A 15,327-nucleotide genomic window follows, 5' to 3' on the forward strand; every position below is an offset into this window, starting at 1 on the left:
TTATCATCTACATGATCAATAGTCATTTTGTGAGTCAGCTCCACTTACAGATGCAGGCTCACATGGCAAACCTGCTGTCAGTCAATAGAGCTGTCCCCTTAAACATGCAGGCTTGACTGAGTGATTCATTTGTTCCCAGCCTGATCAAACAAATATTATCCAGAACAGCTATTTTCTCTCACCCTGGGTTGGTAAGTTCAACAAGTGTCAGAGGAATTTAATGGACCATGTGGTAGCAAAATCAGCTAAGTGAGTGATTCTTTCTTTGATGTCCCTGATCTTACAAGGGGATAATATCAGGCATTCGTAGACTTCAGAATAAATTTGGGGGCACAGGGATGGTCAAACTGTATTCTAGTAAAAACTCAGTACCATTTAGGAGCTGTGATTTTAAAATGTGCTACTTCAACTCCTAGGCAACATTCACCTCTAAAGACAATTTACAGAATATTTGCGGGATGATTAGATCTTGGCTGCTTGGGAGGGGACACTGAGCTCTACAGGTCCCATTTTGTGATTCCACAGGTAAAAGGGAGTTCATATAAGAGGTGAGAACAAAAGTTCACATTTCAGAGCATCATATTTTGCCTATATAAAATTATAGAGAAAATTCAGTGGTCTTAAGAGAGTCCTCTATATACATGTCTTATATCATCAGTTGTTACCTCTTCATGATAAGTTATTAAAACCTAAAAAATAGTTTGGAATTTCAAAGCTAAAATTAAATGGTGTGGAGAAGTACTACTTAAGTGCACAGGCTCTGGACCACACAGTTCATATCCCACACCCACCCATCATCTAGTATTAACTGACCTTGGATGAGGTATGAGCCTCTCTGAACCTCAGTGTTTGCAGCTGTAAAAGGGAGTAATAACAGCGATACCTCAGATGTCTGGCACGAGGACTAACTGAACTATGCTCTGAGCACAGTGCCTGTCACATCACAAATATTTAATAAATGATAACCACCATTTTGAGATGAGACAAAAGCAGTCCTTGGGAATGTGGCACTTCCTGAAGACGTGCTTAATATGTGAACCAAGTAAAACCAACTTGATTAAGGGTCTGATGACCTGAATTTCACATTTTCCCTACCTTGCTTTTCCTTTAATTTTCTATTCATTCATCATTGCAATTGCATAACTCTCAACATTACCCAGTGCAGGAAAATTCTACTAGAGGAAAAGAGAGCAGAGTGGGAAGATGGTAGGCTCCTCATGAAGATTAATAGAGTGAACAAATGAAGAGAAACCTGTCATCTGGCTCAGTGTAGAACGCTTAGTAGGGAATTGGTATAAGCTGATGAAATACATTTCTCTTGAAATACATTTTTATCTAATGTGAGATATCAGTTATCATGATTTCCTTGGCCATTATTAGCAGAGAGCATCAAGGGGTGATAACAGGTATGTGTGTGCATACACCTGACCCTCCAAATATTTGTGAGCACACATGGCAAAATCTCCTTTTGACATTAGTCCCCTTACAATAAATTTTGTCCTCAATTCTACATGACATTGCTGGCAAAAGGATATAGCTGCTAGATGAGGAAGCGTTTGAGGCCCTGACAGCAACCCCTGGATGTGAACATTGATTTGCTGGTGTCCTGCCATCTTCTGTAAAGTAAAGATCATGTCCTCTGCATCAAAGATAAGAGAAATCTTCAAAGAAGTGGTTGGCTAAAAATGAGCATTTTAGTTAAAAAAAAAAAAACTTGCTATTCCTCTGTCACTGTCTGAGATAGGAAGATGTGGAGTCAATTTAGTAAGCAATTGCAGCTGACTTTAGAAGGAATAATATACTCATGTCTCTTTGGATGCATATCGAGTGGGGAGCTCTCTCCAGAGCTGTGATTTTGCAGATTGTAACCTGATCAGACTTCCAAACAGAGTGTCCCTTTCAAATAGGGAGAGGAGAAAAGCCTTAGATGTTGGAAGACCAGTGATTTAAGGGCTTCTCAATTCATTTCCAAAACCTATATGGCAGATTCTCCATTTTTAACAATTTTCTCATCAAGCCTGACACCAGGAAGACGTGTGTCAAGGGGCTAAGCATTATTGGTAAGCAAGGTCAGGAACTGCCTTGATGGAGCATTGCACAGGTGTGATAAAGGGCTCTCGTCCCTGGCAGCCCATACACCACCACTCGATGCCTAAAATGCCACCACAAAACCCACATACTAAAGTCATTTTCTGTGAAATCACAAGTTTGGTAGGGAAGAATTAAATCAGCTGGGGAAGGGACAGTGCAGACAGATGTCTTCCTCTCTGCTGTTTTGTACAGTGCCAGCTTCAGAGGGTGGTAGCAGTGAGTGACCTTCAGGGAATGAGACTATAACGAATGAGTGAGCGGGTGCAATTAAAATGAGCACAAGATTGTAAAGGAACAATGCGGCTGAAAGTAAATTTAGTGGGTCTATTTTATGGGAAATCTTTGGAGAAACATCCCACATGTGACCTGAGATGCCAACACTACCACATGATTTTTCCTTCTCAGAAGAAGCGTATACAATAAACAGACAGAAAATATTTCAAGCGGGGTGTCCCAAGGCCTCTTCTGTAAAATAATTTGCCAGTTTGCAAGAAGAGAGAATGTTTAACACTATTAAAGGCCCTGGTAAAAAAAATCCCTCTTCTTCTTGAAAACACACATTTTGCTTTTTGTATTTCTATAAAAGAATAAGCAGATCCTTGTCTAAGTCCCAAGTGAGGCAAGGAAACATTGTATTTGGCTGTCATCATGGTCTTTATTCCTGCCTTGAGTTGGACAAAGAGAGGTGAGAAAAATTTCCCCTTCTTTGTAATGATTATCCAGTGGTGACAGCAGGAGCTTGGCTGTAGATCCTGAGCAAAATCCTTTGGGACTCAGCAACATAGTCAAATGCCCTACATGAACTTTGATGCCCATGACTGTTCAGATGGCTGAAAATTCCCACTTTCAAGCAGAGGACAGGAGGGAACACTTGGCTTTGCAACTAGTAACGAAAGAAGAGAGTGTGAAACACCTGACCTGGTCTCCATTTCTTGGCCTCATATGTCTTCTTGGAAAGCAATAAAAACTTGAAACAAATTTTTGCTGACTGTCAGGGCTCACACAATCTAGAAATCCTGCATGCTAAGTGAGTCTGGAAAGGAACCATCTTGGGAGGCTTGGTCAGGATATCAGAGAAGAGCTGGCAGGTAAAAAATGTGTATAACCTACAGGTGAGGGACCCACCTTCTATTATGACTATAACCCAATTGTAACTCTGTTGAATAATACAAATGTAAGAACTTACGCACTTATAAAGAAGAAATGGTAGAAATGTCACAGTGGGAACTGGATACATGAAAGAGGACAGCTAGTAGCATACCTCAAAAAGAAGGAAAACACTCACCATGTCTAAGCATTGGTTTGTGGATGGCCACTGAACTCCACTGTTTTCAGAGTTCTTCCATCCTGTCTAGGTGAATGCACAGTTTCCTGTCTCCTGGACATAGAAGGGAAGGTTCTCAAGAACTGAGAGCTTCAGAGAATTTTTAAAGTTTGTATTTCCAACTTGTTTATCCATATATTTATTCAATAAATATTTATTTAGAGCCTATGTGCCAGGCACTGTCCAAATGCTGTGATGAGAAAAGGCAAAACAAAACAAGAAAACAGCTTCATCTCTATGCTCACAGAACTTTCTAGAAGATTGAATAGGCATTAATAAAATAACCATACTATTAAATATAAAATTCCATCTTAGTGCTGGGAAGGAAAGGAGTACTGTGTTGTGAGAGTAAAAGGTGGGGTGGTGGACATGGTCTAGAGGGTAAAGAAAGGTTCCTTGAAAGAAACAAAGATCCAGATGACACCTGAAGGATGAACTGGATGATTCAGGGGAAGAGGTGGGAAGGAAGAGAATTCCAGTCAGAGGGAAAAGTATTTGCAAATGCCTCACAGCAAAAAGAATCAGGGCACATCAGAGGGACTGAAAGGAGGCCTGAGTTGTAGAGAGTAAGGAAATGTGAGGGAAAGGTGGTTGGTGAGGTAGGTCTGGATCTCATGGGGCCTTGTAGGCCATTTTAATGATATTGTTTGCTCTTAGACTAATGGGAAGCCTAGAAATACCACTGGTTTAAAAAAAAACTGGTAGTGCTGTAAAATAGTCAAGATATTCTCATGTTTTATAATGCTCAGGACTCCATGTAGTGCTGAGTGCTGAAAAGAGGGTTAGTCCCATGACTGTCATACATGGTTCCTTGGGGTATATGCTGCAAGCTACATCTTACTCTGTTGTGACTGAATAGGCTTCAAGGAGCCGTGCAGATAGGGAGGCCTTAGTTAGACATTCTTTGATCAGCAAACAGGGTTCTTTTCTCTAAATGGAGAATCAAAAGACACACTTGAAATTGAAAGTTGTGTGAAAGGAATCTAAATTGGTTAAGTGTCAGATACATCGATGATTTATGTCTCCTTTACATCTCATTGCTGAAAAAGCTAACACTCCTCTATCAGCTGGATTTGTGTGTGTGTGTGTGTGTGTGTGTGTGTGTGTCTAAAGGAAAAACAATTCCAAGGCAAGGAGACTGGAGGTTCATTACCTTATTTCTCCTGGCACAAAAACAAGGTCAAAGAAACATCTGACCTAGGAAAATGCAGGTTTCATGCCACACACTAGGCAAATTCCCTATTAATTTCTTTCTTTTTTAAATTATACAAGTGATTCATACTCACTGCAGAAAAAGCAGGAAATTTCTACAACCAAAAAGAAAAAAATGGAAAACTCCCAATTCTATTATTATTTTGGTATATATACGGCCAAATATATATATTTTTTCTGAGTGTGCACATGTGCACAACTTGAAAATCTCTAATATGTCCATATTATTGAATGAGTAACATGTTCTTTTTTTAAAACAGTTATTTTATTTTTTTGGAGGAGGGAGGTTAATTAATTAATTATAAGGGATTGAACTCAGGACCTTGAGCATGCTAAACAGGCACTCTACCACTAAGCTTTACCCCACCCCCGCCAGCATGTTCATTTTTAATAGAAAAACAAAAATCAAATTAATCTGGAAGGAAATGGAAATGAAAAAGTCACAGCCTCCATCTCAAGATGGGTGTTTTCCTATGAAACCCCAAATTCCACCACAAACAATTCTGGCTCCCAATTTTCAACATAATTATTTCCTTTCAAGCTATGAGTAATTTTAGACAATGATGAGGATAAAAGTATATTACGAGAAAAGGTAAGTCAATGGCGTTAGACATCTGATAATCAAAAAGAATTCTCCAGATATCCACGTAGGGGTTTTCCAGCTGTATTTCTGGAGGCATGGGAGGTCTTAGCTCATGGTCACTTGGTTCTTGGCTTATGCCAGAAAACAATCTGAAGTGTGGTTATTTTACAGATTTATATATACTGCATGTATATATTTCCTAGGCCTGCTGTAACATATTATCATAAGCTGGGCAGCTTTAAAAAAAATCATTCTTTTACAGTTTAGGAGACTAGAAGTCCAAAATCAAGGTGTTAAGAGAATTGGTTTTTCTGGAAGCTCTGAGGGCACAAATACAAGAAATTATATTAAGAAATTATAATAAATTACATCAGGATTTACCTTAACCCATACTGAATTTCCCATGATTAATTTTTCCTTTACTTTTATATAAAATGTTTTTAGAAATTAAACACTTGCTTTAAAAAGCAGAGTTCTGAAAATTGTACCACATTTACCCCAAGACTGATTACTCTGTTTGACATGAAATGGTGTATTATAATAACTGTCATTATGAGGGGTGGGACATAAGGGGAGGGAGGACCCATGTGCTCTCAGCCCATCTCCTTCATGGCTTTGCTTTTCCAGCCTCCATCCTGTGATCACAACCCTCCTCCCTTCTATCCAGCCTAGACCTCATGCCCATTGCAGCAGACTTTATTCTGTCTGCTGTTACCATTTCTGTGAAAACCTAACCAGCTCTTTGAACTTAGAATTGAAAAGTGCTGCTATTGGAGGGGTGGAGGAAATCACACAAATATATGGATAGATGTACAGCCCAACATGGTTGCATGGTTCGCACTCTCCTCTGGGACTTCCTGGGATGCCTCTGAATGATCCCCACCTGGGTTCTCCCTTTTTCTATTCCTTGGTCTAGTGGAAGCATCCATTTCCTGCAACACAGCTCGAATTTCAGAAGGGTTCACTCCAGGTTTTACAGAATCTCTTCTCTAATTCAGGTGATACGAAAACAGCTGAAAAGGCTTTAGAATCTACATTCAGTGATTTTAATCATGATAAAATACTCCATTGAGGGGAGCGCTACAACTGCAGAGAAGAATAGCTGAATAGCTGGCAAATTCTGTCATCAATAAAATACAGTTAAAATAACAATTCTCTCCTTATTCTGTGGTTAAGAATTGCCTATTAAAATGGACCTCAATAGAAAAGTATTGAAGTACCGAGCTGTAGCTTTAAAATCTGTTTACTGCTATTTAAAGGTGGTTTACAGTTTAGACTTGAAGTTTGCTTTAGGGCCTTACTGTTATTTGTCTTTACAAATAGCGACCTGTGAAAGATGGACCTGCATACAATGGACCTGTTTAAATACAGACACTCTGGGTTCCTTTCCTTTCCCTGATGGGCAACAGAGAAAATTACTTCCATTGCTGGCAACTGAGGTTTCATGGTTGCCCAACCCCCACCACCCCGACACATAAACCATTAATAATTTTTTGTTAGATTGCATAATTTATAGTATCAGTTTTGAATGCATAATGTAATACTGTATACTGAAGGGTAGTTAGTCTTTCTTCAAATAGGTTACCGAAAATGAAATAAATACCTAGATTAAATTTCCATACTAGGGAGAGAGAAATGAAATAATTTGCTGAGTTGCAAAAATATGTAACACACACTGTAGAGATAATCTAAATTCTAAAAAATTACTTCATTGTTCTAGTCACCTCAGATAGTTTCTTCCTAAAGGCAATTCTTGAGAAAATGTTGTGGCAACCGCTGGACAAAAAGAAGTATTTTTAAATAAAATGGGCTGAAAAATAATCTCTAAATATTAATGAGGCAAAATTAGTTTAGGAACTTAGAGTGTAATATAAAAAGTGATCACATTTATTTTAGTGTCTCTGATTTTTGTAAATGAAGGGGTCATAGAACCTTTAATATATGACATTATCAAGAGCTAGAAAACTTTTGCCTATTCTTAAATTTGACCCTAAGCTTTATTCTAAGATAAAAATAACTAGAGAGTTACTTATATTTCTAGAAATTTGCTTGTATTTCTAGAGATTTGTAGATTTTTGGTGTTGTAAGAAATACAATTCACGTTTCATATTAAGAGGTACCTACTAAAATGATTATATATTTTTTCCAAACTACCATCTGCTCCTTTCTTGTGTCTACTATAAATCAATAATATTATTTAGTCCTTCTCTTTTTGCTATTATAATTACATTTTTCATGGATTCAAACTCCTTATTTTCCTAAGCATTTGTCTTCCTGAGAAACTGTCAAACTTCAACTTTGGGACTGGTACAAGACCTTGTGGTAATTCCAAATAGAATTTTAATTTTCTCTGGGCATTGGGCACCATTTGTTGTTTACTCCTCTGAAATGGTATTATTTTCATTATGATAATAGGATTATGTTCATGAGGACACATGTTATCTTCCTTAGTGTAACCTCCCTTTTCCCCTTTGGAACCAAGGACAGGAGTAAAGGGAAGACATGGGAGAGTAATTTAAGTATAGACAGTGGTAAAGTTAAAGGATGAGTTAGTGACTCATATGCTTTTAAGACAAGTGTTTATCAAAACCTTAGGGGAATCTGATTTGTAAAAATAACAAGTTTTGATGTATATATAAGTGAATTGCTCCATTAAATTCTCTTTAGAGACACTTTTGAGATTGTTTTCAATACATGTTTTTTACTTTTAAAATGTACTTTCTACCTAATAAATGTTTTAATACTTCCATTTAGTTAGTTGATGCTCTTAAACATAGAGGACAATTTTGCCTAGATTGTTTACTTACTATGAGTTGTAAAAACTGTAAATCATAAATTCTTTGGTAGTTTAACATTTCCCCTCTTCTTAAGTACTCTGTAAATAACACCATCATCATCATAATACCCTATAAGATGGAACTCTAGAGAAAAAATTAAATGCTGAATTTATCTAAATTTTTACTCTCTTCCTAAATGTCAAGTCGATTTACAAAAGTGCAGTAATTTTGCTGATATTTGTCCATGTCTGTAAATTCTTCCCATTTCTAAATTTAGAAGTTCTTACTAACATGATGAAAGTATTTCCTAATTTGTTTCCCTACCCTTGTTCGGGCTGTGCACAAAATAAAGGGACTTACACACTCTAGTCAGAGAAATCACACATAACCCTGATAAGCTTCGTAATGCTAATGCTGTTTTGATAGAGAAAACCACAAGTAATGCAAACAGCAGACTCTCCTCCCCAGTACAGGTGTATAATAAGCATATGTAATTAAACCAAAGATACATAATGGTTTGTTGTTGGATACGCATTTACAACAGCTGACTACGCTCTTAATGTGTGGTTCATGAGTTAGGTAATTTTCTTATGTCTCCACTCCTTGAACAGACTATTCCTCATGGACTCATATACAAAACGATTCTGTGCCTTTTACACAGCCGATTCCCACTGCTGCCTGTAATTTAGCGTCTTTGCCATATCAGCATTACCTAAAGATGATTAAAAAGAGCATGTAAATTCACAAACAAGTCATTTGATTCTTCAACTTAAATAATTTAGGAATGCCCCCCAAAAGGAAAGTTATCAAAATGTAAGCCTTTCGACATGGTTTCCATCTTAGTGAAATATATCAACCGTGCATTTAATCACTGTTATGCATAAAATATGGTTTATGGCTCTGCTCTATATATCACATAAACTTCTTTGTATATTATGAATCTGAATCCTTTAAAGGGCATAAAGCAAATATAAAAAACTAGTAAGGGTTTTTTAAAAATCAGTATAGAAACAGGCAGCAGTGCATAAACTATTATCAGTTTTTTTTAATTCTGTGCTTTCACTGGGAAATTTTTTTTTCATTCCAAATGCATACACACACAGATACCAGTCTTTGAATTTTGAACTGGGCAAACCAAAGAGTCTATATAAAGAGTATCTGAATTTATTTTAAACACTTTAAATCCCTTTCCCACCACAATATTGTAAAACATTATGGTATTATAAAAAATATCATCAGATATGTACAACTGAGATGATTTGTAATGTCTCTCATCAGGAACAGTCAAAAGAGTCTGCCTACTAAGGTTGATAATGTAAAAAATAGATAATGTAAATTTGTTTTTTTAAAAGGTGGTATCTTACACATGTATTGAAGTATAGTGTGCAGTAAAAATGGTCATGATAATATCTAAGCTCAATAGCATTTTCCCATAAATTACTGTGTAGGTACCATTAATCACTGTATTCAGTGCTGTGCATCACCTGTTTAATTCAGCCAGTTCTGGTTTATACATTGTTTCAAAGAATGCAAAGGAAACAGAAGTTAAAGCTTTACTTTCCACATGAGCAATATAGCTCAACCTCTTCTAGGTCTATCTCAGGACAGGAACTAAATAACCAACCTGATTCCTTTGGCTGACTTTTTAAAGCCTTGCTTGCAACTAGTCTGAGGCAAAAACTTCATTTTAATTGAATCTTCAGCATAGACTTTTAGGAAAGGAATTCAGTCCTGGTTCAGACACAGTCATTCCTATTGTTGTTATTTTGTTTCTTCATGAAATAAAACTAGTCATTATTCCTTTATCTTTGTTATTGATTTTTAGAATTTTTAGTTTCCACCGTATTTGCTAATTGTTTATTTATTAAGAGGAACTATTCCTTAGCACAGATATCAGAGTTCACAGTTTCTTGGTATATGTGCTATGGAAGCCAGCACCCTCTTATCTTCTTTTTCTATGAACTTTACTATGTTGAGTGTGTTGTGTGTGTGCGCGCGCATGTTGACGGGGGCATGACTTCAGCCTGTGAATTTCGTTAATATAAAAGACTTGCGGAGTTACATTTCTTTTTCCAAAACCAGAAGTCACCAGGGAATATCTTCACCTTTTCATCACCATGTAAAACCCACCTCTGTTTGCAACCTTCTTCCTCCATCTTCCAACAATTACTGGTTATACTCATAGTCTTATGACCTCTCTTCCCAACACTGCGTCTACCATCTTTCATTTACTAAAGGATTCTTCCCATCAGCACTCAAAACTGTTCTCGTCTCAGCCAAATTATGAAAACCCACCTGGACTCCGAAGCTCTCCCCAGGTCTCATCTTGTATTTTTCTTCCCCTCTCGGCGTTTTCTACACAGAGCCTTTACTTCTTCACTTGCCAATGACTTACCAGCTAACTCAGATCTTTTTTCAGCCCTTCCCAAGTCACCAAACTGCTTTTACAAAGAAGTTTCTTCCTAGTTCTACCAAGTCAACTTTTCATACAGTTTTGTCCATTAATGTGGAAAATTCTGAGAACAACTCAGCAAGGTATCTGAGATTAGAATATTTAAACTCTAATTTTATACTGCAAAATCTAGGCTAAGAAATGAACACTGAAAGTGAGAGTGGCATATGTAAATGTCACCAAGCAACAGGAAGTTCACAGACACAAAATTTCCTCTTTGACAGAGGCTCATTCATTCTGTAATTCTTTTAAGGATAGGGTGGGAGATTTCTGAAAGTTTCTAACAGATGCCTGGAATGTAAATTTCTGTTTGGGTTAAAAACCAATAATCATTACTACAGATATAAAATGAAAATTAATGCTGAAATAAAAATAACTTACTTCTATCACATGTTCATTGTATAAAGACATGAAAATACAGATTAAAAGATAAAGTGATCTCTCAACTATTTATCAGTAACTATGGTTAACTATAACACTGAGAACTGTGGTTATAAGCTTTAGTTATGTGCAAATGCAAATATCAAAAATTTTTAAATGGCATCATATGTTGCAAATGTTTTACAATTTGCTTGTTGAATGGATACCTAATATATTTGAAATATTTTTTCCACATTAATAAAATCCATTTTTTCATTGTTATAACTTTTATTATAAAATAGTTCAAATACGTTTAAACATGGAATAATATAGTCAGTAGAAAAGCACACAACACCCAGGCTTAACGATTGTTGATATTTTGTTATATTTGCTTCAGATTGATTTTTTAAAAAAAGAATGAAACATTACAGATATGGTTGAAGGTACTCGTTTAACTTTCCCTGATCTTTTTTACCTTCCTACTTCTCTGAAGTGTAGATTTTTCCACCCACGTTTTTATTCTTTATATATATATAGGTCCACAACAATATACAATGTTGGTTTGTGAATATATTTTTTAAATGTACATAATTGATTTTAGATGTATGTATCTTTCTAAACATCTTGCTTTTCTTGTTAATCACATTTTTGATCTGTGTTAATGTATGTGGATCTCATTTGCTTTACCTGACTTACAGTATTTAACTGTATAAATAATATATATGCTTCCACAACATTATTTTAATTGACTACTGAGTATAATATACTTAGTTATATCACATTTATTTAAACCATTTCACTATTGTTGGAATTTAAGGTTTATTCAACCTTGTGCAATAATATACAGCCCTTCTAAGAATATTCTCGTAGCTATACTTTTGGATACAGCTTTCCTTTCCCAAGATAAATTCCTAAAATGGTTATTGCTGAGTCAAAAGATAAGCAAATACAGAGAAATTTATAAATTTATACTTCCACACTTTCACATCAAGATGCAAAAATGTGTTAGTTTCCATTTGTTATGTGAAAAATAGATTATTGCTATTTTAATTTTCACTGATTTGATCATTAACAAGATGTAACATAACTTTGTTATTAATCTCTTGTAGTTCTCTTGTAACTTCTTTATGTCTGTCCCTTGTTCACTTTTCTACTGGTGTGTCCATCTGTCCACAACCCCCACATATTAAGAAAAAATTAGAATGTTACATAAAATACACAAAAATATCCATGAATTCTATGGTGATATATAACAATATGTAGATAAAAATTATATCTTCAAACAGAGGTAGTGGTTGGCCTTCATGCAAAGTTGAAGGCTTAAACAAAGCAAATAAATGGCTTTAGGATATCTGACATTATATATTATGTAGACACATAAATATATTGAAAAATCAATGGTACTCATACTTGCTGATCTGTATTTAAAATTTATGTATTTTTAGGTATGTCTTATAGCTACCATCAGAAATAGTTAAGTGTTGTCACAGTGCTACATTTAAGAAACGTGGGTTTGAAGAGCAAAAGTCAGAATGCTATCAGAAATGAATTTTCAGTGGGTCATCTGGTCTACTTCTTAGTCTCTGGCTATATAAATCTTTGAATCCCTGAAGAAAGTTAATTTGCCTTTTCTTATAGACCTCTAGAGGTGAAGGTGTCATGGACTCTTTTAGTAGACTAATATGATATCGCTAACTGTTCCCATATGCTGAGAGGGTTTGGGAAGAGAAGCCTTGGAGATGCGACAGTTTTCTTCAATTACAGTTCTTTCCCTTTTTAAGTGAGTTTGAAAGAGCTCTCCTTATTCTCCAAAGGCAACTCTCTGCAAGTAAAAATTAATAAAGAATTACGTAAGTTCAAAGCAAGAGGGCTAGTGAGTTGTACTTTTCTTACTGCCACATAGAAGCACCACTTTAGCCAGTAAACAAGGATAACATTCTGAGAATCAGTCTCAGTTTTCATATGTTTTGAATATACAAGGTCCTCAGGGATGTATTTCTCACAAGAAATGGGACTTGCCTTGGTCTGACGTGCTGTCATGTGGAGGAATATTAGATCTTTTGGGTGTTGCTCCAAAGACCAGGCTGTGAGCAGCGGAGATAAGTCATGAGAAGGCATATTTCGATATACGGTAAAATATTTACTAACAATTAAAGCTATCTAAAACTTAAATGGGCTGTCTAAAAATCTAGTAGATCCTTGGCATCTGGAATTGTCCAAAGATAGAATGATCATGCATGAAGGGGGTTGGGAGAGTCCTCACTCTTTAAAAGGTCGAGTGAAACAACACTTAAAGTACTTTCTACTCTATGCTTTTATGACTAAAAGGCTCAATCACTTTAATCTTCTGATGAGAGCTACTTATTTTGTGTTTCTGAATAATCTTTGTTGTCATTTATAAATTTTTCCAATTTATATATATAAATTTTAAATATATATAAGCTACTGATGAGCAACATTTATCTATCTATATCTGTGCACACACTATATATATATATTTTTAAACCAAAGGCTTAAAATGTTTGACAGAGATGCCAAGAATGCTTAATGGAGAAGTCTCTTCAATAAATGATACTTGGAAATTGGATATTCCCATGGGAAAGAGTAAAACTAGACCTCTATTCTACCTACATCACTCACAAAAATTGACTCAAAATGGATTAAAGACTTAATATAAGACTGGAAACCATAAAACACCTTGAAGAAAACAGAAAAAGCTTCCTGGCAATGATTTTTGAATATGACACCTAAAGCACAAGCAACAAAAGCAAAAATAAACAGGTGGGACTACATCAAACTAAAGAGCTTCTGCAAAGGAAAAGCAATGCTCAAGAAAATGAAAAGACAAACTGAAGAATAGGAAAAAAGTATCTGCAAACTACATATCTGATAGGGGACTAATATCCAAAATATATAAAGTACTCATAAAAGTCTACAGCAAAAAAACAAGTAGTCGATTTAAAAAATGGCAACAGACCCAAATAGACATTTTTCCAAAGAAGATAAATAAAAAGCCAACAGGTACACGAAAAGATGGTCAACATTACTAATCATTAGGGAAATACAAATTGAAGCCACAATGAGATATCATCTCACACCTGTTAGAATGACTATCATCAAGGGGAGAGGGTATAGCTCAGTGGTAGAGTAGATGCCTCGCATGCATGAGGTCCTGGGTTCAATCCCCAGTACCTCCACTAAATAAATAAATAAATAAAAACCTAATTACCACCCCCCCCCAAAAGAATGACTATCATGAAAAAAACAAGAGAAAACAAATGCTGGTGAGGATACTGAGAAAAGGGTGCTCAGAAGGAGGATTGTGAACTGGTGCAGCCACAACTGAAAACAGTATGGTGATTAATCAAAAAATTAAAAATAGAACTACCCTATGATCTACCAATTCCACTTCTGGGAATATATCCTAAGGAAACGAAAATAGTTCAAAGAGATATTCGCACTCATACGCTCACTGCAGCATTTACAATAGCTAAGACATGGAAATAAACCTAAGTGTCCACTGATGGATGTACAGATAAAGAAGATATGCTATATATGTAATGAAATATTAATTCAGCCATAAAAAGAAGGAAATTGAGCTACTTTCAACAACAGGGATGGACTATGAGGGTATTATGCTAAATAAAATAATTCAGAGAGAAAGACAAAGTACTGTATAATCTCACTTGTGTGTGGAATCTAAAAAACCAAACAAAGCCAAAGTCATAGGAAAAGAGATCAGATTTGTGGTTACCAGAGGTGGGGGGAGAGGTGTGGGATGGAGGAATTGGATAAAGGTTGTTCAAAGATACAAACTTCCAGTTGTAAGTACTAGGGATGTAATGTACAACATGATGACTATAGTTAACACAGCTATGTGGTATATTTGAAAGTTGCTAAGAGAGTAAATCCTGAGTCTTTATCACAAGGAAAAAACACTTCTTTGTATCTATATGAGACGATGGATGCCAACTAATTATGGTAACCATTTCACAATACACATAAGTCAAATCATTATGGTGTACACCTTAAACTTATATGGTACTATGTATCAAATATATCTCGATAAAACTGGAAAATAAAATAACTACAGGCCAGTGGGAAAATAAATACCATTAGTGAATACGATTTGAGTCCATCCACACAACACCAAAAATCTGCCTCAAAAGTGAAAAATTTAGACATACAATTGGCGATTGTCTTGGCATAGGCATAATTATTCTTTTTCATTATTTTCTAGTTTCCCGGGAACCACATCATGAATCTTGACATCACTCTTGATATCTTTTTTCTTCCTATTCCACATCTTTTTATAAAGCCCTGTGCTTATAGTTCTGCAATATCTTTCTAATTCATCTCCTCTTTCCCCTTTGCATTGCTGCCTCCCTAATTCTTCCTTGAATATTGCTCACCTAGACTATGGCAATTGTACCCTGTCTGTTCTACTCACACTCATTCATTCATTTGACAAATGTGGGATGGGTGCCTACTAAGTTCCACCTGGGGCTACAACAGCAACAAGACGCTG

General features: G+C 35.9%; 1 non-coding gene across 1 annotated transcript; it reads left to right on the forward strand.

The window, feature by feature from the left end:
* Window positions 1-13,921: 13,921 nt before the first annotated feature.
* On the forward strand, window positions 13,922-13,996 carry TRNAA-CGC (transfer RNA alanine (anticodon CGC)). The gene has a single exon. It is a non-coding gene; the product is annotated as a tRNA-Ala (tRNA).
* The last annotated feature ends 1,331 nt before the right edge of the window (window positions 13,997-15,327 follow it).

The sequence above is a fragment of the Vicugna pacos genome, chromosome 7 (assembly GCF_048564905.1).
Source record: "Vicugna pacos chromosome 7, VicPac4, whole genome shotgun sequence".
NCBI lineage: Eukaryota > Metazoa > Chordata > Mammalia > Artiodactyla > Camelidae > Vicugna > Vicugna pacos.